General features: G+C 37.0%; 1 protein-coding gene and 1 long non-coding RNA gene across 4 annotated transcripts in view; both read left to right on the top strand.

Moving 5' to 3' along the window:
• The window catches only part of KCNIP4 (potassium voltage-gated channel interacting protein 4), a 1120978-nt gene that overhangs the window by 707124 nt on the left and 388981 nt on the right, over window positions 1-24873 (top strand). The window lies entirely within an intron of this gene.
• The window catches only part of LOC115298956, a 41292-nt gene continuing 39397 nt past the window's right edge, over window positions 22979-24873 (top strand). Inside the window, exon 1 of the long non-coding RNA XR_003911911.1 lies at window positions 22979-23175. This is a non-coding gene — a long non-coding RNA (uncharacterized LOC115298956). The remainder of the gene's footprint in view (window positions 23176-24873) is intronic.

A 24873-nucleotide genomic window follows, 5' to 3' on the forward strand; every position in this document is an offset into this window, starting at 1 on the left:
AAAAAAAAAAAAAAGACCTGAATGTGTTTTGCCCCTAAAGATTAGTTGAAAAGGTCCACAATGATGATAATGATAATGATTGGCATAGACATGCTTTCACACATGAAAGCATCTATTTCTATCCCTGTTTCCCAGAGGAATAAATGGAGGCAGGCAGAAACATGTAGCCGTGATGAATCAAGGAAGAAAAGTGGAAGGAAAAGCTTCTGGCAACATGCCAGGTAAACGTCCAAGGGAAACGGTAGACTTTCCCTGGAGCCCTGAAATCCGTATGACTCACTGAGTAAAACAGAAAGCTTCCCTGATATGACAATCTTAGTCACAGAAAGAGGACATTCTCTCCCAAATCTGAACACAATTTGAATTTAGAGAAAAACAAACATCTTAAAACTCCAAACCAAGAGTTATATGTATTCTGTCTTATACAATGTTTATATTTCTAGAAATTATACTAAAGGAAAACAACGTTTTGCCACTCTAAGCAATTTTGTATATAATGAACTTGCACTTTCCTGTTTGGATGTGCTTACCTAGTACCACCTGGTGGCAGCTAAAATTATTTCAGGAAAGGAGAAGACGAAACATTCCCAATTTATCAAATTCCAGCTTCAGTCTCAGGAAGGAGATGTTAAGAGTTGGCAATATTATTGGTCTGGGATCACGGGGTGCTAGGGAGTTCGAAGTCGGTGGAAAGGTGGCACTGAAATCTCTTGTCATGTTGCCAGTGCCAAGAACCAGCCCATTGTTTATTAGGAACGCACTTTGAGATGAATTTTCCTTAGTCACGATGGATGGGTGTTTATTTCTTTGTTCTCTTTCCTCCTGATTCCAGACATTGATGCATAAGGCAGCTTAATAGCAGCAGGAAAGCCAAGCAAAGGATGACAGGAGAGAACAAAGCGAAGTGGGACATACAAAGGTGTCACACCTCTCACCTTGTCCTCATTAATATCAGGTTACAGCTAATTGTGCTAATGACACGTTTCAGTCTCTCCCCTATTGTTATGTAATAATGACTTTCTTTTCATCCCTGGCTTAAATTGCTTTTTTAGGTCTAGTCCCCTGGAAATTTCTTATCTTACCTTGGACACTCTGCTGTAAAACAGTTATTCAACCAATATTGATTGAGTATCCGCTATTGCCAAATGCCTGGCTAGGGATTTAACATCAAAGTAAAGGTTTAAATTCCTATTCCTACAGTTCTGATGAAGAGGCTGTTACTATTGCTGCTGCTACCATTACTAGTACCACTGGTTCCGCTACTACTCTGACTTTTACTACTGCTATGAACTTATCTAAACCTCCCCGATGCCAGGCTCTGTTCTAAGTGATTTATTTTGATTGGTTCACTTAATTCTCAAAACAACCTTATGAGGTAGTTACTGTTTGTATCGCAGTTTTATTAAGGAAGAAACTGAAGCTCAGGGAAATTAAGTAACTTGCTCATGGTCACCCAAACACTAAGTGGTAGAGATGGGGTTCAAACTCAGGCCAATTCCAGTATCTATTTTTTTTTAATGTTTTAAATTTATTTTGTGAGAGACAGAGATAGAGTGTGAGTGGGGAAGGGGCGCAGAGAGAGGAAATCACAGAATGTGGAACAGGCTCCAGGTTCTGAGTTGCCAGCACAGAGCCTGATGCGGGACTTGAACTCATGAACCACGAGATTATGATCTAAGCTGAAGTTAGACACTTAACCGACTGAGCCACCTGGCTGTCCCCAGAGGCTATTCTTAACCACTGCCTCTCAACAAACAAGAGAAACAACAATAGAAAAAAACCTCTAATAAACAGATTTATAATAATTTACAATAACAAATAATTATAATTTATAATAATTGTAAAATAATTTACAGTAGCAAAATGAGCCATAAGGAAAATCTAATGTAACCACAAGGATAGAGAGTGGGTGGTCTGGGGGGAGAGAAGTGAGAATAGAGGGGTTCCTCTAGACTGAGTGGCCAGAGACATCTCTGAACAATAAGAGAGGACCCATTTCGCAAAGATGGCGTCGGAGAGAAGGCACAGTGGGTGCAACGGCAAGAAGAATGTTTGAGAAGACTCAGGCTGCAGAAAGATGGTTTCTGCAGTTGGAGTGCAGCGAACGAGGATGTGGAAGAGGTGAAGTTGCAAAGGTATCAAAGGTCTGATCCTGCAGAGCCTTACCTGTGAAGGTAGAGTAAGAAAATGTGCAGTCCCCTACCGCGGACTCTGCCTGTCCCTCTGAAGAGATTCATTCCAATGGCCACAAGACGTCACTGTGCAGCCCTGAGCAAGGAGATGATATGACCCTTTCATCATCATCATTGCTTCTACTGAAAGGCTTTCCCCTATTTATAGCTTCTACTGTATTTCTCAAAACGTTTCACCATGCACAGAGGAAACCTGTATCTCATATCCCAAATGTCCTTAGCTGGTTCTCTCATTAAAGGCCAGAACCTTCTTTCCCTGACAATTCTTCCAGACATTCTTCTTTTTAATTGTTCTGAATGTCCATTTAGTATCCAGTATCAGTGAAGATATAGCCATAATTATATCTCATCTGACTAAAGGCTACAGCAGAAGCATTCCGGCATTGCCGAAAGCAGATGAAATCATGTTTTATTGCTAGAAACTGGAGACTGTTTGGCATTTAGTAAAGCAAATGTTTGACCAAAGGGCACTCTTGTACTAGTGTTAGTCATGAATCTCTTCTATGTTTGTTTTTTTATGTTTCAAGATTTTACTATCTGATGAATAATATTCCCACAGCGAATGTTAAGGTCCCAAAAGAGAGAATTACAGCATCGATAGTAATGGTATGGAATGAATGCAGTGAGGTCAGAGGAGTTGTCTAGTTGTCAAAAAGGAGACATGCTATGTGCTTCTTCAAGTACATGGTGACTCAGTTTCCTCAGCATTTTACATGTGCCTACCACATGTGTTTGACTTTGGCTTACTTATTAGATTTAAAAATCCATAAATAAAGAAGTTTTATAGCTTTTTATTATCACAAAACCAAGCATGACACAACACTTTGTAATTTATAAGGTGCATATGGTTAGTTGGATGGATGGGTGAAGAGGCGGGTGGATGGGTGGGTGGATAGATGGATGGATGGATGGATGGATGGATGGATACATAAGTGAGAACTCAAAGGTCTTGACAGTCAGAGTGAAGTCCTGATAATGCTTCTTCCCCGTAGGGAAACTTCGGTGGTGACCAAACCAGATGAAGTAACATGAAGTCAGGAACTGAAATAGCATTGATAATCTGTCTTAAGAGAAACATGAGCTTTAACGTATAGAAAATGGCTGAGTTTTAGATGTTGCATTTCTGAGTGTGGAGCCAGGCAAGTCAAGGGCATTTAATCAGATGATATGAGTTCAGGACAAAGCTTGTCAACCTATCCTCATACCCTTTTAGACTGGTTAACACCAGAGGTTACAGATTAGAGGTATTTTTGTCACTGCTTTCAGGAATATATTCCTCACTCGCATATATATTGAGTGCCCATCCCAAGTGCCTCTAGTCCGCAAGAACGTATTGTACTTACAATATAAATGTTGTGTTGTTTCCAGTTACGTTCTCTGTATTTAAAGCTTTATATATACTAAAACGACCAAGGATGTTGTTTCTTAAGGGGTGAAGTCACTCTGCCTGGAATCCAAACTTAAAATAGATCCTTCTCTCCCAGTATAAGCACTTAAATGTATTCTTATAAACAGGAGATTAGGATATTATTGTATAATCACTTTATGGTCAGTATTATGTTCGTTACATAAAGATACTCTAAGTAGGTAAGCAGGTAGGTAGATTGATTGATTGGGAGATATTTGCAATCCTAATTGATAGGGGCTATCTGTGAAGATGTAATATAATTATTCTTTTATATGTTTGCCTACATACACTCAGGGTGGGTGGGGTATGGGAAAGTACTCGGACAATGGAAGCTATTCAAATTACCAACATTATCTTTTTCTCTCTTTATTGAATTTATTTTTTAATGTTTTTATTTATTTTTGAGAGACAGAGAGAAACAGTGTGAGTAGAGGAGGGTCAGAGAGAGAGAGAGGGAGATACAGAACCTGAAGCAGGCTCTGGGCTCTGAGCTAGCTGTCAGCACAGAGCCTGACATGGGGCTCAGACCCATGAACCTTGAGATCATGACCTGAGTTGAAGCCAGACGCTTAACCAACTGAGCCACCCAGGCGTCCCTCTTTGTTGAATTTAAACTATATTTGTCATTTGAATATATCTGTCAAAGGAACACCTGTGTGACTCAGTCAGTTAAGCAACCAATTCTTGATTTTGGTTAAGGTCATGATCTTACAGTTGGTGGGATCGAGCCCCACATTGAGCTCTGCACTAACAGCATAGAACCTGCTTCGTATTCTCTCTATTCCTGTCTTTCTGACTGCTACCTTAACTTGAGTGCTCCCTCTTTCAAAATAAATACAAAACATTAAATAAAAACATTTTTGGGGCTCAGTCAGTTAAGCGTCCAGCTTCGGCTCAGGTCATGATCTCACAGTTCATGGGTTCGAGCCTAGCGTCGGGCTCTGTGCTGACAGCTAGCTCAGAGCTTGGACTCTGTTACAGATTCTGTGTCTCCCTCTCTCTCAGACCCTCCCCAGCTCATACTGTCTCTCTCTCTGTCTCTCAAAAACAAATAAGACATAAAATAAATAAATAAATAAAAACCTTTTCTGCAATTTAATCATGTTACATGTATATACATATATATAATTTTATATATTTACATTATACATATATAATTTTTGTTTTGTTCTTGGGTTCTCTTCCAAATGACATCTCATTAATTTTTATCTATAATTCATTATTTTTTATTTTGAGAGAGAGGAAGCAGGGGAGGGACACAGGTAAAGGGAGGGAGAGAATCCCAAGCAGGTTCCATGCTCAGTGCAGAGCCCCAAGCAGGGCTTGATCTCACAAACTGTGAGATCATGACCTGAGCAGAAGTCAAGAGTCAGACACTTAACCAACTGAGCCACCCAGGCTCCCCTTTTCTCTTGGGCATTTACTTAAAATATACTATATCAGCAACCTCTATTTTCTTGCTCATTTATTTTTTATGTTTGTTTTATTGACTTTTTATTTAGTTTATAAATTTTCACTAATTAATATATATTACTTTTTCACCAAAAATAGATTTTAATATATCTACAGTAGAAATCTAAGAGAAATCTAAGCATACAAATATTTATACTATTTGTTATGATTGTGAATCAATGTTTTTTTATTTATAGGCAATAAGAATGAAAAATTAGTATTGGAATTCTAATTATAAACTCTGGAACTCAAAGTCTGATTCATGTAATTAATCTGGAATTACTTTAAGAGCATTTCAACGATTTGTCCATGGATTTTGGAAGGATGCAGAAGTCAGATTTATGAGAGTTTGGGTAATTGTACTTTTAGGCATTTATTTAAAGTGCTGTCATGATAAACATCTCAGTGTATTTATGTTCTTTGTGGAGTTAGGCCTTGAGTAATTAGATGCAATGGAAAAAGTACTTCATTTCTTAGCAGCCTGTTATAAGCTCTTGATAGGGGAAAAAAAAGACGTCTTCATTGCCTGAACAATCTCCTCAGCCCCCACTATCATTACAACCTCAGTGACCTCCTCTGTACTTCCTACAGTGCATGATGCCTACTGGCGCTCTAGGCGGGCATGTGGTTGAAGAGTAAATGAGCTGAAAGAGTTGAGAGAGATAATGTAGCCTGCACTTTAAGGACAAGGATAAGTGAAAGAAAAAATAAATGAGGTGTCATTTGAAAGAGGACACAAGGACAAAAGAGCATTTATAAAGACCATTACTTTCTTATCTGTTATAAAAGCCACATAAATAAGTTATAAGAAGTTTAGAAAATGCAGAGGCGCCTGGGTGGCTCAGTTGGTTAAGTGTCCGGCTTCGGCTCAGGTCATGATTTTGCGGTTTGAGGGTTCGAGCCCCGCTTCAGGCTTGTGCTGACAGCTAACTCAGAGCCTGGAGCCTGCTTCAGATTCTGTCTCTCCCTCTCTCTCTGACTCTCCTCTGCTCACGCTGCCTCTCTCTATCTCTCAAAAATAAATTAAAAAAAAATAAAAAAATATTTTTAAAAGAAATTTAGAAAATTCAGAAAAATGGAAAGAAAACTAAAGTCCCCTTCAAATCCCATAAGCTAGAAATTACATTTTAATTTATTTCACTGTATACACCCACATGTACACACTGCCACACATGCATTCATATGATCCTTAAAACTCATTTAAGGGGTGCCTGTGTGGCTCAGTCAGTTGAGCATGTGACTTCAGCTCAGGTCTTGAACTCACATTTCATGGGTTCGAGCCCCACATCGGGCTCTGTGCTGACAGCTCAGAGCCTGGAGCCTGTCTTCGGATTCTGTATCTCCCTCTCTCTTTGACTCTCCCTGCTCACACTGTCTCTCTCCCTCTCAAAAATATATATAACATTAAAACTTTTTTTAAAAGACCTCATTTAAGATACTTTACTCATGATGAAATTGTTCCCATTTAATTTGCCATTTTCCCAAAACATTCCATTGTACATATCTATCCATCCATCTACTCTACTCTTTTACTTCTTCTACCTGAGGAACTACTGAGGACACATGATTACGATTCCTAGAAATAAACGTAGATCTAGGAGGCATCTACCCACCCTCATGTGAGCTGCAGTAACAATAACAGAACCGACATTAAGTGACAGCAGGTGACACCTAGTAGCGCCAGCCTCAAATCTGAAAACCACTGCTCTGGACAAGAGGTACGAGGGAGATAAAAACAGCTTTATTCCTATCAATATTTATGGGTTTCAGCCAGAGAAACAGGTGTTAGAACTTGTGTTGACTTTCAAGCACATATTCTGACTTATAATTGCATATATAATCAAAATTAAGACTTGCAGCTGTCTTATGTCCTTTGGAGTCCTCAGACTAACTGCTTTCATTAAGAGGTCGGACTTCTTGGTAAAACAGATAATTAAAATGTGTTGTAACAAAGATGGAAATGATAGTGTCTTGTGCTAAGTCCACGGGGATTTGTAGCTGAAGCAGGTTAAGGCCTTAATAGTGAAAAGATGTTTTTGATAAACCTGCCCAGGGTAAGCTAATAGATAGGTCTTTCTGAATTTAATTTGGAGAAATATAATAACTTGTGAAACGTGGGGACCTTGTTGGACACTTTGTTTAAAGTTTGTTTTAAGATGTGCTATAATTTTAATGCAGGAATTAGATTTTAAATGTTCATTCAGGCATTAAGAGCTGGGTTAGAACTCCTGATATGTGCAAGGTGCAGGGTTAGAACTCCTGATATATGCAGGGTGGAGAATCAGAGGGAAAAGATATAAATATGAATGTAAGCATTTCTGCCCTCGGGAATCTCACAATCACCTGTTCCCATAAGGCATAGTCTGATAAGACGTCATGTACATAGTTCACACTTGAAGCATTCCTGATGAACTAGAACTCCAAAGCCCTAACCAGCAGGTCTACATTTTAAAATGTCAAATTCTAAGAATGTTGAGGAAAGGAAAATGTCTTCCACTAGATCGTATTGTCTATGAGTTCAAGAACACATTAAATTTACACTGAAATCCCTCCACAATGGCTACATACAGTAGGCACTCAATAATTTGAATAAAGAAGCCAATTGTAGCAGGCATCCTGGCACAAGGATCTGGAATTTCAGGTACTGAAGTGGTTTTGTTATAGATTTGGACATTATCTCCATAGCAGAGCCTACTAAAATGTAAATATGGATTCTCTGAGGGGTATCTAATGACTGGATGACTTATTATCAGCAGTAGTATTGGATTAATATATGAAATGACTGAAACTTTGAAAGCAGACCCTGGAGAATGAGAGAAGTGTTGAATTTGCTTTGCTATCTTAGTAGGGGACTTGAGATTCAGAAAGAGCCTCAAAATATTAGAACTAAAAGAACCCAAAGATTGCTAGATATGTCTCCTAAGGCAAGAAAAATAAAAGCAAAAATAAACCACAGGAGCTACACCAAAATAAAGACCTTTTGCACAGCAAATGAAACCATCAACAAAAGAAAAAGGCAACCTACTGAATGGGAAGATATTTGCAAAGGATTTATCCAATAAGGGAGTAATATCCAAAATATATAATGAACTCCTACCCCTTGATATTAGAATCCCCCTACCTCAGTAATCCAATTTGGAAATGGGCAAAAGACTTGTATAGACATTTTTCTAAAGAAGACATACAGATGGCCAACAGACACATGAAAAGATGTTCAACATCACTTACATCAGGGAAATGCAAATCAAAACCACAAAGAAATAACAACCCTATACCTGTCAGAATGGCTAGAATAAAAAAGACAAGAAATAACAAATGTTGGCAAGGATATGGAGAAAAAGAAATGCTTGTGCACTGTTGGATGGAATGTGAATTGGTATAGCCACTATGGAAAACAGTATAGAGGTTTCTCAAAAAATTAAAAATAGAAATACTATGTGATCCAGTAATTCCACTACTGGATATTTGCCCAAAGAAAACTAAAACACTAATTTGAACATTTATATGCATTCCTACATTTGTTGCAGCATTATTTACAATAGCCAAGATATGGAAGTGATCCAGGTGTCCATCAACAGGTGATTCAATATAATGGAATATTAATTCTCAGCCATAAAATAGGATGGCGCCTTGACATTTGTGACAACATAAGTGGACCTAGAGAGTATTATGCTAAGTGAAATAAGTCGGAGAAAGACAAATAGCATATAATTTCACTTACACATGGAATCTAAAAAACAAAATGAATAAATGAATGATCAAAGCAGAAACAGACCCACAAATACAGAAGACCATCTGATGGTTTCCAGAGGGCAAGGTGTCGGGGAGATGGACAAAATTGTTGAAGGAGAGAGTGAGATACAGGCTTCTGGGTATGGAATGAATAAATTATGAGAATGAAAGTTACAGCACAGAGAATATAGTCAGTGGTCCTGAAATAGTGTTTTATGGTTACAGATGGTAGCTACACTTGTGGTGAGCACAGCATAACATATAGACTTGTTGAATCACCATGTTATACACCTGAAATTCATGTACTGTGTATCAACCATACTCAAATATTTTTACAAAGCACCCATAAAAATGTCAGAATGCAATTTTACATCTTTTTTCAACTGCAGCATTACCTGTCTTTCAAATGAGGTCAGAAGAGGACACACCCAATTTGTTTTATTTATTTAACTGTAGATAATCTTGGAGCCCTCAATGAGGCTCTTTTTGGTCCCCATTTCTCTTGTTCATGGAAGCTTATGGGGTAACTGCCAGATCCAACTATGAAGTGAGAAATCTTGTCCACCTTCCTCTATTTCAAGGAACAAAATCAAGGCCATCTGAGTTATATTAGTTTTGCAGATTAATGTCCTTCTGAAGATGAGAATTCAGGTTACCATCTTGGTCCTAAATCCCACTCAAGTCCATATGAGAGGAGCACATGTGATCTTAAAATCCCAGTTTTTTCTTATCTCGTTGGGTGACTATGGACTAGTGTTCCATTGGAAAAAGTAAACAGAAAAAAAAAAGGCTTTATTCAAGACTGTTGCAATAGGGATCAAGACTTACAGTACAGGAAAGAGATTGAACTCAACTCCTCTGGATTAAAAAAAAAAACCTAGGAGTGGAATTACTGGATCACATGGTGTTTCTAGTTATAAGTTTTTGAGGACCCCTCATACTGTTTTCCACAGTGGCTGCACTGATTTACCATTTAAGATGGGGGAAATTTTAATCATTGAGGTGAGCATGTGGTAAAGTATTAGAGAACATTAGGGAGTGGTTGATCAATGTTATTAGGCCATCTGTGTTTGCTAATTGTTACTTATGAAAGTTAGGCTCCTACTCTCCCACAAAGACTTGGAAACCTATTGTTCTTTCTTTATTGATGATTACATTCCAAAAGGAATATAATCAGGTTCTTGAAAAAGAGGTTTCCGGGCATAGGATATTTACATCTCCAAGGCTCAGAAAAAGAATTTGTAATCTCAACCCTTCTATAGTACATACACCAAGTAAAGGAAGATTAGGAGCCTATATTTAGAAAGAAACTTGTCCAAAGTTTAGTCAATGTGAGGAGACATTCAATGAGGGCATTGAATGTGAAGAGTAGGTAGCAAAATCATGTCTTAAAGTTTTTGAAAATTATTTGATTGATGTTATGAATGCATTTTTTTCTCCCAAGATTTGATTTAAATTAAAGTTAGCTAACATATAATATAGTGTTGGTTTCAGGAGTAGAATTTAGTGAATAAAAGCATCTATATATGTAATATCATACAAATATCAAGTACAAGAGCGCCTATGAGGGCTCTTCAGATGAGAGCAGTTTTGGGTAAAGGATAAAACTAATACTTTATCATTAGTTTCATTTTGCAGAGAAACAAACGGAGTCTCAGCAAGTTTAAGTCCCTTGTTCAAGGTCAGACACCAGCAGGGGTAGAGTTGTGATTTGACCACAGTATCCTCTAAACTCTAAGCCCTTGTTTTTTTCCCCTGAAACACTAAACTTCTTTTCAGAAACTTTATCAGGCCTGAGGCCAGAGAAGACAAACCTAGATAGTCATTCTATACAGAAAACTGAGAGGTCAACCTTACTGTTATTTTGTTCCCAAGTTTTGTGGGTGTTAAAATGAGAGGCAAAGATTGAGTGGACCTATTGACTGGACAATAGACCCATTCAACTAACTGCCAACTAGAGCTCTAAGGGTGCAATTTGACATTTTCTTGGACAGGCCATGTGAGCACTTAAGGACATCAGTACCCCATTAGGTGGAAGGCAGGTGACCTTTTCTTTCCTTGCCTTCTATACGTGGCATTAGCAAGAAAGGAGTGGGGTGTGCAGAGGCAAGAAAAGCTCTCTGTCATAAGCAAGAGCCTTTTACCTTCTTGGGTACAGCTGGGCAAGAAGTATTTTATGAGAAGCCACATACAAAATAAAAGCTTTCCTTTTTTACTTTTTTATTTTTTTGTTTAGACTGCAGCATGTGACCTTCTCTCTCACTCTGCTTATCAAGTCCAAGGAAGCCTATTCAATAGTTCTGCTGGAGATGTGATTTCGGGGGTGAACTCACCTAGCTGAGGTCAAAACTCTGCAGATACCGGCCTATTGTCACCGGCGTGGGTTTTAAGCTACTTTCACTAAAAGGTTATGATTATAAAAAACTCTGAGCCTCAGTTTTCTCCTCCATGGAAGAATGCAAACTAAATCATTCCTGTGATTGATTTCTTACCGTCTTTAATTAGGATTCTAGGAAGCTGTCCATGTAATATTTTTCCCAAGGGCATTTTGGAATCACCCTAGCCAGAAGAGAACCTTTCTTCTCTAAAATCCCATCCTGCTGGCTCTCTGGATCTCTCCATTATACCGCCCTTTGCATCTGTGGGAGGCAGCCTCAAAACAACATCCAGAGACAAGGCAGATATGTGCCTATATGCTCACCCTGTGTGTGCATGATGTGGAATAAGTGATCTAACCTTTGAGCCTCAGTCTCTTCATCTGTAAAATAGAGATGTAGTCAATATTTTCTAAGTGTTCTTTCTCCCCACTCTCCCCCTTCCCCCTAGCCCCGCCACCTAGCACTTTAAAAAATGCCCTTACTATAATTGGGGAATTCTCCAGCTATAAGTCTTCCTCTCCAAATTTAAAGTACACACTGACTTTTCCAGCTTCCCTTGCAGATAGGGCTCAGTTATCCAAGCAAACCCTCCATCAGTCAGATGCACCATCTCAAGACTTTGATTGAATGTGAGGAAGCAGATGCCACTAAGAATCCATGTCCTGACAAGGGTGGTAATAGAGTCAGTCAGGTCCCAAGGAGGGAAGTATTGGGATTTACATGTTCATGTTAGCCACGTAGGCTGTGGTACTGCTCCCATAGCAGTCCTGGGGACATATGAACCTGACCAGGAATAATCCAAGAATGATACTGCAGCTCTCTCAGCATCTTTGAATGAAATCCATTGTTGCTCAAACTCACTACTCAGTATCTGTTTACAACTGGAATTTCTGAGGGTTACATGTGGGGCCAAGTCAGTTTAAGGGTTAAATCACATCAGTAAAGTGCTTAACTTAATCCCTGGAACAGAGAGGGTGCTTTTTAAGTGGTATTGTATTTAACTATCTTTGCATATTCAATCTCCTCAACTAAATGAAGAAATCCTTGTAGATCAATATCCATGCCATATCAAAGCACCATGCTGAGTGCTTAGAGGGCATCAGAAAAAAAAACATTCATAATTAGCTTTCCCTTAAAGAGATTACATCTCAGTAGGAGATGCAGGAGCACATGAGCTCGTGTGTTAGATTTTATCTATATTCTCATTCCATCTTTTGCAGCTCCTAGCTTTCCCATTAGTTTTGCAATACAAGGCACTCCTATACCTGTGTTAGATTCTTGGTAGAATAATCTATTATTTTCTCCCTTATACAATTTATGTAAATATTAAATGAGTGAATTCAATTAAGACATTCAGAATATAGCCTGATACCTATTAGGTGTTTTCTAGATGTTGGCTCTTAGACAAGTGAGATAACTATGCTCAGTTATATTGCTTAAATGATCAAAGTGTCCAGAGCACAATTTCCCAAGTGCACAAACCACTGAAGCAGCCACTCATGGAAATACCAGCTAGCTCTGGTGTCTCAGAAACTTCTGAGAGCCACCATTAATTGAGTATGTACTGACAGCCAAGTGCTCTAAAACCCTTGTACCCACATTATTATATTACTGTTCCCCAGAAACATGGAGCTAACAATTGCTTGATGACTTGGTCAGAAGCCCAAGCTGTAAAGGAGGGCCAGGACTGGAATCCAGGATTTCTGATCCAAACTTCATGTTCTTAACCCCTATACTGTGATTTTTCTGAGTCCTGGATTCTCCTGACCAAGTGATTCCAGTGAAGTTTGATCTCCTCTATCCTTCTGAAAACACTTGCATTTATGCAGTATATGGAACCATATACTGCCCATTATTTTGGAAACTGTAATGGTTTGGAAACTGTCCACAGAGAGGATGTTTCATGCTAGGGTATAGCTACCCAAGAGTGGCACAGATTTAGTAGTCTATCCCTGACAAAGAAGGAATCCTCCTTCAGCATAGGGCACTGCTTTAATTACAGAATCTGCTTTTATTGAGTCTACAGAGGTCACCATTTGTCTAGAAGCTTATTAATGGTTGTTTTAGGAAAGAATTGTTAACAATTTCCTACAAGATAGGACTCATTTTCTCCTCCACCCCAATGGCTTAGCTAAAACTCACTTTGTCCTGGATGCAGTTGGATTTGGCCATTTAACCATCTGAAAACATAATTAGAAACTTGCAAAAAGAATCAATAGAGAAAATAGAGGCATTTATGTAGATTTATTTGTACCTTAAACCCAAATCAGTCAAATCCTCAGTTACTGAAGTCAATTAAAATGAAAAATATTACTGCTCTCAGAATACAGGTTAAAGAAAGCTAAGAAAAGCAAAATAGTTGGCATATAAAGGTGCTTGCCTCACAACCCATTTCCTGCTTAAAAATTAAATCTGCTACAGGGACACCTGGGTAGCTCAGTTGGTTAAGCATTAGACTTCAGCTCACATCATGATCTCATGGTTCGTGGGCTCAAGCCCCACCTTGAGCTCTGTGCTGACAGCTCAGAGCCTGGAGCCTGCTTTGAATTCTGAATCTCCCTCTCTCTTTCTGCCCCTCCCCTGCTTGCACTTTGTGTCCCTCTCCCTCTCTCTCTCAAATATAAATATTTAAAAATTTAAAAATATTAAATCTACTCTGATTAAATACAACAGATTGAGATATAAGAAACATCTGAAACAAGGAATTAAAAAAGAATTAAAAAATGAATCAAACTTCCATTTGTGTAAAAAAGGAAATTTACCTTTTATCTAAGAAAAATATGTTTCAGCTGATGTATATGAAATAGATGGATTATTGTAGGTATTATAAGGGTATTTTTAAGATTATTTTTGGTGTTTCATTTTCCACATGTCAAATAAAATCTCAGAAATTCACTTTAAAACACACTTTGCTGCAATTCATACCAAGTAATCATAATACAGTTAAATTCAAGTTTTACTAGACATTCAAGTGGCATTTATTACAATATTGCTTTTTGTGGCCTGTATTTTCTCAATGATTTTTTTCTTTGCCTGCTTCCTGACTCAAATCCCAGGGGTGAATGCTTTAAAATTAAAATATGAAAATTTTCTATTTGGGTAAAACTATTTTATGTTTATTGACAGTCTTGAATAGCACTCTTTCATGTTTCTCTAATTTTTCCAGAGAGGTCTGGGGGCATCCACTAGTGACTGACCACAAGGGCAAAATTTTTTTAAAGATGTCTATTAGAAACCTAAGCAAATTACACATTCTACTACATAGTTATGGTTATCTTTATTTAAAAAATACTCCCCTTTATCCTGTAAGCAATAGTATGATAAAATTGGTGCTAAAGACATCTCCCATATTTCACCTATGATTTTAAGTATCACTCAACACAGGTCACAGAACTCCATGAATGAGGAGTCCATTATCTGGTGGGGCATCATGGGAATATCCAAAAATAATCCTCAGTGGTAAAGCTTTACTAAATTTAATTTGACATCTTCTTAAAGGTCCTTCATTCTCAAGAGTACCCTTTTTCCTACAAACATCCTGTTTATTTGAACTCCTAGTCACTTAGACTCTGAATAAATAGAAATCCACTTTTCTCTCTTTAGGAATAGGACAACAAAGTAAGAATGTTCCTCTTTGATATGGGGGGGGGGAATATTTACAGGCATTTAGAATAGGCCTAACAGAGGTCTAATTGTTTATGAGAATAATGGTTTTGCTGGAATATAACAAAGTAAGAAAACAGAGAGATGCACGAAAGACCCTTGAATACAAAAAATCAGGGCCAGAGGCTAAGAGAGTGTTTAAGTAGCACATGGAGTCAGCCATTCCAGGGTCTTTTAATTTAAGATTAGGTTCATGTATCAGAAGCCTGTGGGGAGAGGACTACCCTAAAAGGCAAATATAAAACATAACAATCCCAAAAAGTAAACAGAACTTGGGGCACCTGGGTGGCTCAGTTGGTTAAGTGATTGACTTCGGCTCAGGTCATGATCTCATGGGTTGTGAATTCAATCCCCACATTGGGGTCTGTGCTGACAGCTCAGAGCCTGGAACCTGTTTCACATTCTGAGTCTCGCTCTCTCTCTCTCTCTCTGCCCCTCCCCTGCTCATGTTCTATGTCTCCTTCCTTCAAAAATAAATAACCATTAAAAAAAATAGTAAAGAGAACACCAAAACACCTACTGCTGTGGAGTTTGATAACATTATCGAGGTGCTTTAAGTATCTACTTTGGAGCTTCAGTTCCTGATTTGAGGGCCCTCATGTGCAAAGTGATGGCTATAGGTTGACTTACACACCTACATCAATTCTTTATAAAGAAGAATTTTTTTTAAATAAATGTGCTTATGTGTGCAACATCCCTAGTGCCATTGGCAGAATAGAAGTGGTTGTGTTTTTATGACTATCAGTCACAGATCAAATGGGGAATGAACAAATAGAAAGAATCTGCCAGGTGTGTTTTGGTACCTGAGAAGACCTTATTTGAGCACATGTGACATATTATCAGAGCACTCCCAGAAATACTTGCAAGTCATATTTAAAAGACGTGGGATAGAGATGGAACCAGTGAGGACAGAGGCAGAGATGCTGTTCGATGACTCTTGTCTTGACCCTACTGTGTTTTTTCCAGGTTAATGTGGCCTTGAGATATAATGTTTACAAATATAAAGTTCCCAATCATGTTGAGTATACAATGGGAACTCCATAAATATTGTTATTCCTGATCTATCAAAGGCCATTGAGTTATTTTCTGAGAATATGGAAATTAAGCCTCCATCTACCTGAGGATAATAGGCCTTTGGATATGAAAAAAATTTAGATGGTTCCTATAAAGCTGTCCTTTCTTTATTTGCATACTTATTTCTCTAACTTGTTTAGGCTAGAAGTAAAGGGAGACCCTGCATACCTCTGCTTAAGAGAGCCTTTTCCAAGCATGGACGTGTTTCTCTTGTGTACTTGAGAATGAGACTCCACCATAGCCAAAGGGAATGGAGAGAGATTAGTGCTATTCATGGAAAGCCAAGGATAGATGCCCTTGGTTCCCTGCTACCGGCTCTAAGTGTCTCTTTGTGGTCATTGCCCCCAGAGAAAACAGATTCCCATTCAATACCATACCATCACCACACCTGGCTGGAATCAAGACAAAGATTAAAACTATATAAGGGAAAGGTACCTGGGTGACTCAGTGGACTGAGCATATGACTCTTCGTCTGGCTTAGGTCATGATCTTACAGTTCCTGGGATTGAGCCCTGTGACAGGTTCTGTGCTGGGATTCTCTTCCCCTCTCTCTCTGTCCCTCCTTTGCTCTCTCTCACTCTCTCTCTCTCAAAATAAATAAATATACTTTAAAAAAAAGGTAAATAAGGGGAGGGGGGTTCTCTAGTACATGAAACTAGCCCTTCTTTTCCTTCTTTCCTTTCTTCTTCCTTTCTTTCCTTCTTTGCTTCCTTCCTTCCTCTCTCCCTCCCTTCCTCCTTCCTTCCCTCCCCAACTCCTTCCTTCCTTCTTTCCTTCTTTCTCTTTCTTTCTTCCTTCCTTCCTTCCTTCCATTCTTTCTTTCTTTCTTTTCTTTCTTTTTTCATTTTTTTTCAGAAAAATAGTGCTCTATTAAGTAAGCAAATGGGCTGGTAAATTCTTTTAGGAACACCTTTTATTTTAAAAACAATAGTTTGCTACAATAGTTTACTACCTGGAAGACAAGGTGGCTTAAAAGTAGTCTGAACTTGTTATGGTAATAGCCACAGAGCTCTGAGACACTGATTTCTGGGGAGATTGAGGTGGCTTCATCAGCATGCCAGAAGTCTTCCCCAGGACCACGAATCACTGCATAATTTCTATACAAGTACTTTCAGTTCACAAAAGGAAATAAGTGATTGCAGGCATCAGTAAGGACTGGAAATGGCAGTTCATCAGCTCTGTCACCCTCACTGGTAATCTTAAAGGAGTATTTAGAAGTGAGGGGTGGGCAGGACTTGCATTTTGCATTCTGTATTCTTGGGCAAAATTATAATTTTTTTTAGGTGTGAGCATGCAGTGCTTTTATGATCTTATAAATACACATCAAATAAAAGTGACTACTGATGACTAGTGACCAACTTTATCTTTAAGGAGCAGTAATGCTTTGAATGTCAATTTGAAGACCGTATTAGCAGAGACATTTAGCATACAATATGTTTATGTACACATAATAAAACATAATTTTTAGGGATGCCTTGGGGGCTCAGTTGGTTAAGTGTCCGACTCTTGGTTTTAACTCTGGCCATGATCTCCTGGTTCATGAGTTTAAGCCCCACATCGGGCTCTGTGCTGGCAGTGCAGAACCTGCTTGGGATTCTCTCTCTCTCTCCCTCTCTCTGCCCCTTCCCCACTTGTGCTATCTCTGTGTCTCTCAAAATAAATAAATAAATGAATTTCTAACACTAGTTAAGTGGAGAGACACTAAATGGGATCTCCAACCCTAATGCAAATGGTTGCGTGAACGTTGGGAAACAGAGAGTTTGATGAATTCATCACATGTTTGAATCAGGAAATATCCCAAGTGATCATTACTTTCCTTTTATATTTTTACATTCCTAAATTAAGGTAAATAGACATATAATAAACTGTACATCTTTAAAATGTTTAATGAGTTTTAATATACATCTCAAAATATATAAACTGTGTAATTCCATATAAATAATTCCAATCAAAATAGTGAACTATATACATCTATTATCCTCAAAATGTTTTCCATGTCTTTGGGAATCCCTTACTCCTGGCCTTCCCTTTCACACTTCCCCAGGCAACCATGGATCTGTTTTCTGTATTAGTTTATTTCTCTTTAATTTTATTTTGTATTTTTAAAATTTGAGTGTAATTAACTCACAATATTATGTTGCATTTGTTTCAGGTGTACAACACAGTGATTTGACAGGTTTCTACATTATGCTGTGCTCACCACGAGTGTAGCTACCATCTGTCACCATACAGTGCTATTGCATTATTTATCCTTGACTCTATTCCTAATACTGTGCCTTTTATTCCTGTAACTTACTCATTCTAGAACTGGGATACTCTGTCTCCCATTCCCCTTCACCCATATTGCCCAACCCCCGCCCCTTTGGCAACCATCCTATTGCTGTCTCTATTTATAGGTCTGATTCTGCTTTTTGTTTGTTTATTTATTTGTGCATCTTCTAGATCCAACATGAGTCAAATCATATGGTATTTGTCTTTTCTGTCTGACTTATTTCCATTAGCATAATACCCTATAGGTTCACCCGTACACCGTGTGCTCTTTATCTGGTTTCATACATTTTGGCATAATTATTTTGAGATTTCTCGTTTTGTGTATCTATAGGTCATTCCTTTTTAATGCTGAGTACTATTCCACCATATAGATGTACAACAGTTTATCCATTCACTTCTTATTGGATATTTGGGTAGATGTCGTTTGGGGTTATTATGAATAATGCTGATATGAGTATTTTTGTAAATGATGTTGTATGCCTATGCATCTTCTTTTCTTTTGGGTAAATCCCTAGGAGTGAGATGGATGGAAGGTATTATAGGTATATATGTTTAACTTTCTAAGAAGCAACTAAACTGTTTTCCAAAGAAGTAGTGCCATTTTATGTTCCCAGGAGCAGCTTTTGAGAACTCTAGTTGCTCCATCTCCTTACCAGCACTTGGTATGATTAGAATTTTAAAGTTAGCCAGTTGTGCTGGGAGTGTAATGCTGTCTCATTAAGGTGTGAATTTGCATTTTCCTAATGACTACTGATATTGAGCATCTTACATATGTTTATATACCAGCCTATATGCCTTTAAGAAGTGTCTGCTCAGAACTTTTGCCCATTCTTTAGGCTGGTTGTTTTTTTTTCCTATTGAACTTTGCGAGTTCTTTACATATACTGGATACAAGTTGTTGAACCCCTTATATATGCTTTGTAAGTATTTTCTTCTGTCAGTGTCTTTCAAAGACCAGACATTTATTTTTAATTTGATGAAGTCCAACTTCACAATATGTTTTCTTTAGTAGATTATGCTTTTGTTCTTATATATGCAACATCTTTGCCTAATCTAAGATCATTATTATTTTCTTCTAGATTTATGATTTTAGATTTTAGTTTTAAATTTTAAAATTAAATTTGACACATTTTGAGGTAATTTTTATAAACTGTGTGAGATAAGGATTAAAAGAATTTCCTTCTTATGGATATCAAGTTGTTTTAGTACTGCTTGTCACAAAGACTATCCTCAGTTCATTTGCCTGCACTGTTATTCAAAATCAGATTTTCACTTATTAGAGGTCTTCTTCAATTCTCTCAATCTGTTTTCTGTTTTTACACCTATGCCACTCTCTATTGAAAATTATAACTTATACTAAGTCTTGAAATATGGTAGCATTATTTCTTTGACTTATTTTGTTTTTGAGGCTATTATAATTTTATTTTAGTTTAACACTCAACATCAGTATAAAGAAATGCAATTGCACTAAGTTTAGTTATTATCTCTAGTAAGTTTTTATGCACATTTTATGGAATTTATACATAGATATGTCATCTTCGAAAAAAGACAATTTTACTTCATCATGTTCAGTCTCAGTACCTTCCTTCCTCCTTCCCTCCCTCCCTCTCATTCTCTTTCTTTTTTTCCTTCCTCCCTTCCTGCCTTCTTCTCTCCCTTTCTTCCTTTCTCTCCTTTTTTCTTTTTCTTTCTCTCTCCCTCTCTTTATTTCTCCTCACTTTCTTTTCTTTTTCTTTTTTCTTTTCTTCCTCTTCCTTCTTTCCTTCTTTCCTTTCTTCCTTTCTCTCTCTCTTTCTCTCTCTTCCTGATTGCATTGGCTAGAACCTGCACTATAATGTTTAATAGAAGAGGTGAGTGCAGATATCCATCTCTTATTTCTGATACTGGGAGAAGGGTTTTAGTCTTTCACCATTAAGTTAGTTGCAGGGTTTTCAAAGTTACATATGATCAGGCTGAGAAAGTTTCCTTTTATTCTTGGTTTGCTGAAAGTTTTCATTAGAGATGGATGTTGGAGTTGTATCCAATGGTCTTTCAGCATCTGTAGAGATTATCAATTTTTTTAGATTATAACTTTTAGACTTTTAATTTAGTAAATTACAGAGATTGATTTTCTAATGTTAAACCACTCTGCAATCCTGAGATAAGCCTATTTGATCATAATATGTTGTCATTTCAGTACATCACTGAGTTCAATTTGCTATGGTTTAGAGTTTTTCTAGCTTTATTGGAGATGTTGGTCTGTAGTTTTCTTTCACTGTAATGCCTTTGCCTGGCTTTGGTATTTGTGTAATGCTGATCTCATAGAATGTATTGGGAAGTCTTTCTTCAGTCTTTTTGAAAAGTTTGCTTAGAATTTCTCTGATTTCCTCTTTATATGTTTTGAAGAATTACCAGTGAAGCCATATGGACCTGTAGTATTCTATGTGATAAGATTTTTAACTACAAAGTTAATGTCGTTCACACATGTAGAGTTACTCAGTTTATCTATTATTTTTTAAAAACTTCAGTTTTATTGAGCTATAATTAACAAAATTGTAAGATATTTAAAGTATACATCATGGTGATTTGATATTATTATACATTGTAAAAGGATTCGCTCCATCTAGTTAACTAATACATGTATCCCCTCATTTAAAAAAAAATAAAAAATACTTATCTTTTTGTGTCTGTGTGAGAACATTCAGGTTCCATTCTCTTAAAAATATTCATTTTTTAATTGAAGTGTAATTAACAAACAATATTATTTTGTTTCAAGTGTAAGCAAATTTCAATTATGTAATACAGTGCTATCAACCATAGTTATCATGTTTTTACATTAAATCCTCAGACTTCATTTTATAGCTGAAAATTTGTACCTGTTTACTTATGTCTTCAAATTAATTCATTTTTATGCAATGTATAATCTACTGCAAAGCATATTTACTACATTTTACATCTCAGACATTGTAGTGTTTACCTCTAGGAACTTGATCTAGGTTTCCTATGTCTTTCACGTTTCTAGTTAATGTTTTGAACATATAGAATACAGTTATAACAACTCTTTAATGTTTTTATCTTTTTTTCTAACACTTGTGGCAGTTCTGGTTTGGTTTTGACGGAATCATTTTTATTCTCATTATTTATTGTATGTCTGGTTTCTTGTATAGAACCTAGCATTCTGATTGGGCACTAAATGGTGTGATTCTTTATGGTATTGTGTCCTGGGATTCATTTCCTTATTAAACTTTGTTCTTGAGCTTTGTTCTAGAATTCATTTAAGTTGCTTAGAATCAGTTAGTTTCTTTAGGGTTTCCTTTTAATATTTCTTGGCCAGAATGAAGACAGCATTTTGCCTACGGTCATTATTTTTTTTACTCTTGAATCAAGACCTTTCTGTATACTTTAGCCAATGTCCTAATGTCCCCAGAGTTAGCTGGTGTCTCACTCCCATAATTGAGAGGATAGGCATGATACCTGGTCCTGTGTAGGTTCTGAATACCATCTCCTCTAATCTTCTGTAATGGTTCTTTCCCCAAACATGGGTCATTTCTCACACACATACGTTGATCAGAACTCTGACCAGTAATCAAGGTGGATATTCTGCAGATCTGAGTGTTTCTCTGTGAAATTCTCTTTTCTCTGATGCTCTCTTCAGTAAACTTTAGCTGTGTCAGTCTGCCAACCTCAGCAAGATCACCTGAGATTCCAGTCCCAACCTGGTCACCTGAAACTTCTTTCAAGGCAGCAAGCTGCAGCAATGGGAGGACTCACTTCATTCAGTCTTAGAGATCATTATGGATTATTGCCTGGTGCCCAGTGTCTTCTGAAATATTTTATATTTTTGCCTGTTTGTTGTTATTTTAGGTAGGAATGTAAATCTTATCTTTGTTACTCCATCTTGGAGAATTAGAAACATCTAAATGGTAATTTCTATTATGGACTGCTAGGAAAAAATAAAATTAAATAGAATATGTTACATGGAAAGAGACAAGAATATTTGTCTATTTTGCTAATTATCCTTAGTGGCTAAAAGAATATCTGGTTTATAATAAGCATTAACTACATAGCTTTCCATTGAATTAAATTATGATCTATTATATACTGAATAATTCATTAAGATTTTTATCATGAGTAGTTGTCATCATTCTAAAGAGCTGGTAAATCTATTTGTCTTTAGCAGAGGAAGACCCATAGCTCAGAATGGCTATATGTCTTGCTCAAGGTCATACAGGTCATGTTTTGGTCCAGGTATTTCTGACTACTCAGCTCTTATACTTTCCCCCTATGTCATATTGTATCATATATAAGAAAAAATAGGAGGAATTATCCATTGAACTTGGAACAAAATAGCAAATCCCATCACTGAACCTCTCTAAGCAGATGGTACTTTTTCAGCGAAATGCATGTTACTTATCAGTAATTCATATTACTGTACTACCTGGTTATGGGGCTTTGCAAACAGACTGCACACCTTGAAATGTAGGGTTTTCAAATTTCTTTCTAGCTTATAAAACAATTGCACCAAATCTTCACAAATTTGTGTAAGAGGGTGATGATATTGAGTAATGGTTAAGAGTATGTTATGACACTTGATATCTTAGGCAAACCTAAACCAAACCAAACCTCATTTCTAATATATATCAATGATAATGTATATAATATCTACTATGTCAGTGAAGGCAGGCCAGATTTGGCTCAAAAGTCTCAGTGGCTTAAGAAAATTAATGCTTATTTCTTATTCACGTCACAGTTGGTCATGTTCCAGGTTGCTCTGCTGTATCATCCCTTAGAATCTCCTTGGAATTTACCTCTAGACCCTCAACGTTTAGCTGGCTGGTGATCGAAGAAAGGCAACACAGAAACTCTCCTGTGCTTTCTTGGCCACTTAACCCAGAAACGATAACACTCTCACCCCCATTTATTGGTAATATCCAGTCCCAAGGCTTCACCACAATGTTATGGATATAATGAAATGTGGCTCCTGGAAAGACAGCTGTTTCTCAGATAAATTTTCACACTCTTAAAGGTAAGCCTGAAGCTTGGTGGGCAGCTGCCCTTCCCCCGTCAAGGGATTTTTATGAGGACTACAAAAAGGATATATGTAGAGCCCTTAGCCTTTGGCAAATATTATCTCCTTAAAATTTTAGAAATGTTATTATTATTAAGTCAATATATTGATCCAGGTAAATTAAAGAATATTTCACTACAAATCAAGATGTGTTCTTACCTATTTATTGGAAGAGATTCAGAGATTTAGCTAAATGATATAAAATTGTATCAGATGATAAACAATGTTATGAAATTTGAACCATTTATTTTTCAATTAAAATAACTGAATAGCATAGGTATATGATACAGGTCTACAGTGGAGCTCATCTGTATAAGATAAATAATGCAGCTAAAAATAGTTCTGGAGATTGAAAGACCAGAAATTCATCACCTATATGTATATCAGGCATCTTCCTTCTTTTCTAATGCTTACATACATTTATTTAAAAAATATCACTCTGTGCATTCAGCCCTGAACTGTGGTCTATCTCTCAGGATTAAGTTATTCTTTCTACTCTCATTTCAAGCTTTCAGGCATAATCCCTCCAGGGTAATCAGCACCAAGCTTCCGTCATCTAGTCCAGAATACACCACTAACAAATGCCTTCTTCTAGAATATGGCTTTCTTCTGAACTACCTGGGATTAAGAACCTACAATACCTCTTTATTACCTATTGAATCAAGCTCAAACTGCTCAGCCTGACATTCAGATCTGTAATTAACTGTCTCCACCTGATATATCAATGAAATACTATTTATCAAAATGGCTGAACTTAACCTCCTCAGCAAATTCTTCAATTTGAATATCTCTACTAAATGTGCCCTTATAATTTTTTTCACAAACCTGCTTTTGCTCATAATATTCCTCCTAAAGGGAACATCCAAGGAATGTCTTCTGAGGCAGTGGCAATATGTACATTTCCTTTAAGAGAGATTTAACAGTTAGGATGTTTGCATATAATAGAAAACTCAAAGTAATAGTAACTCATACATTTGTATATTAATTTCTTTCTCATGTAAAGAAAGTCTCTAGGTAGACAAAAGTTTCTGGCACCATTTCCACCATTAAGGGACTGTCCAATTTTCTTTTCCACCCTCCCAGGTCCAGGCTCAGATACTTACAGTTGATAGACATATCTGGCCCATGACCACTTTGTATGACTTGAGAGCTAAGAATGGCTTTTACTTTTTTTTTGTTCTGCTACACATATACGTTGCATCTATTTTTGAACTTTCTGTTCTGTCCCATTGACCTATCTGTCCATAATTTCACTAATACTACATTGTCATGATTATTGTAGTGTTAAAATAAATTGTGAAAATGGATAGTATGTATCCTCTAACTTTGTTCTTTTTTCAAAATGTTTTAGCTTTTCTAGTTTGTTTGCTTTTCTATATAAATTTTAGAAATCAGCTTGTCAATTTTTACTGGAAAAAACCCTACTAGAAATTTAACTGGAATTGTGTTTAATCTGTAGATTACTTGGGGAAAACTTGATGACTTCCAATCCATGAACCCAACATATCTCTCCATTTGTTTAGGTCTCCTTTGATTTTTTTAAATTCTTTTATCATTATATAGTTCTCAACATGCAGACCTGTTGTCTATATATTTAATGGTTTGGGTGCTGTTTTAGATGGTGCTTTTTAAAAATTTACTTCACTTTCCAATTAT

Source organism: Suricata suricatta, chromosome 1 (assembly GCF_006229205.1).
Source record: "Suricata suricatta isolate VVHF042 chromosome 1, meerkat_22Aug2017_6uvM2_HiC, whole genome shotgun sequence".
Taxonomy (NCBI): Eukaryota; Metazoa; Chordata; class Mammalia; order Carnivora; family Herpestidae; genus Suricata; species Suricata suricatta.